This window comes from Gopherus evgoodei, chromosome 7 (assembly GCF_007399415.2).
Source record: "Gopherus evgoodei ecotype Sinaloan lineage chromosome 7, rGopEvg1_v1.p, whole genome shotgun sequence".
NCBI lineage: Eukaryota > Metazoa > Chordata > Testudines > Testudinidae > Gopherus > Gopherus evgoodei.
In genome coordinates, this window is record NC_044328.1 from 101,887,211 (window position 1) to 101,889,577 (window position 2,367).

Consider the following 2,367-nt stretch of genomic DNA (forward strand, 5'->3'; position numbering starts at 1 on the left):
GCTCCATCCAGCTGTGTTTTTTTAAAGTCCACAATGAATCAGTATAGACTTGTAGACGATGGGAATTTTCTTTAAGTGGTCCAAAATATTCCACTAAAACAAATGGCTGCTGCTATTTATTATGAGAAGCTGTATATATTTTTTTCTTTTCTTCTGATGTACATTACACTTTTTATAGATAAGAAGTTAATGACAAATTGGATTGGACTCATCTGTAAAGTTTTTTCTTCAGTAACCTTTAGCAGTAAATATGGAAGTCTAAGCTGTGCTTGTTTGCATTCAGACATGTTTGACAGTTCACACACTTTTATCTGCAACGTAGCAAGCCTAAAAGTTTAGTGACTTGCTGATAGTTGATTAATCAGTTTTGTATAAAATACTGTAAAGTCCAACAGAAAATGATTAGCAGCAGTGACTCAGTGTAATCCTATATTGAAATGCATACTGATTTGTACATAATAAACCATGTTACAGGAATTGTAAAGGCTCTGCCAAACCACAAAACGAAATTCAAAGAGATTATCAGAATTCCACTCTTAAACTGACACCCAAACCTTGCAGCACATTTGCTGGATAAGATCATATACTGTTTGGAGTTGGCTATAATAATTTGGTACTGAGGAATGAGTTTGATATCGTGATTAATACTACTATATAGCTAGCACTTTAGGAACATAAGAACAGCCATACTGGGTCAGATCAAAGGTCCATCTAGCCCAGTATGCTGTCTTCCGAAAGTGGCCAATGCCAGGTGCCCCAGAGGGAACGAACAGAACATGTAATCATCAAGTGATCCATCCCCTGTTGCCCATTCCCAGCTTCTGGCAAACAGAAGCCAGGAATACCATCCTGCCCATCCTGGCTAATAGCCATTGATGGAGCTATCTTCTGTTAACTTATCTAGTTCTTTTTTTAACCCTGTTATAGTCTGGGCCTTCGCAACATCCTCTGGCAAAGAGCCAAGTTCAGAGGCGGCTCTAGGTATTTTGCCGCCCCAAGCATGGCAGGCAGGCTGCCTTCAGCGGCTTGCCTGCGGGAGGTCCCCAGTCCCGTGGATTCGGGGGCATGCCTGCGGGAGGTCTGCCAAAGCCGCAGGACCAGCGGACCCTCCGCAGACATGCCACCAAAGGCAGCCTGCCTGCCGCCCTCATGGTGACCGGCAGAGCGTCCCCCGTGGCTTGCCGCCCCAGGCACGTGCTTGGCGTGCTGGTGCCTGGAGCTGCCTGGAGCTGCCCCTGGCCAAGTTCTCCATTCTGCCAGCCCGTTAGTGATTGTCTGTTGGTGCAAAGAAGCCATGAAGCTGCTGGAGATCATTACGTGTGATGGAGGAATCCCTTGGTAGTGTAGCAGTTCTAGCCCACATCTCTTCATAAGGAGCAAAGCCTAAGAGGTGAAAGTTGGAGTGTCTCTATGCTGTGGATAATCTCAGTTGCTTTAACTTAAAACTGGGGGATGAATGAGTCCCAGCCAGAGCCAACATTTTTAATAATGGAAATTTATAGGATTATATATTAAGGAATTATTCTATGTTTAGATACAATTACTCAGATCTAAACGGCATAAGACTAGAGCTACTGAACAATTTGTAACTGTGTAAAGCCTTTTCTACTGTTGGAAAGCAATTTCAGTTGTAGCTATGTTGCTATTTGAGAGGGGATTATGCCTGTGTGTTAAAGGAAGAGTTCACTTAATTTTTTAATCTATACTCTTTCAATCTGAGGTAATCATAGATGTTACTTGTAACAGTAGTAAAATTTAAAAAAAACAGGAAAAAAGTGATTGAAATTATTTTCCTCTATTTCTTTTCACATTGTTTACTTTTTGCAGTTGACAGCACTTTGCGTAGTCAGTTTCACTGTTTCTACCTATTTTAGGGATCTGTGCTGGTGTCCTTTACCATAAAATCTGTACACTATACAGTCAGTCAGTCCTTTTTATGTGGGTCATTCACACAGTAATAGAGAAGAGAAATATTTCTAGAAAAATAGGACAAAGAGATTACAAGCCCACAAACACTGGGAGGAGGACACAAATTAGTATTCAGGTTGTAAATGTCCTTTTTATTCACAGCCTACAAAGACCTTCAGATAAATGTCTGAAAAAACTGCATTTTAGAAAAAAAAAATCAATGAACCAATCACACTGAGAATATTAAAAAGTCACCAATTTGAAATTTATTCTAAATAAATTCTTCCGACAGGGGCCGGCATCAGATGCTAGAATAGGGCAGTTTATGGAGTGATCCATTCCCCTCATCCACTCTCTGCCAGTAAGAGCTTGAGGGACACCTGCAGCATGGGGCTGCACCCTGAGCACGGCCAGTAGCCATCGCTGGACCTATCCTCCATGAATGTTATCTGAAGCCAG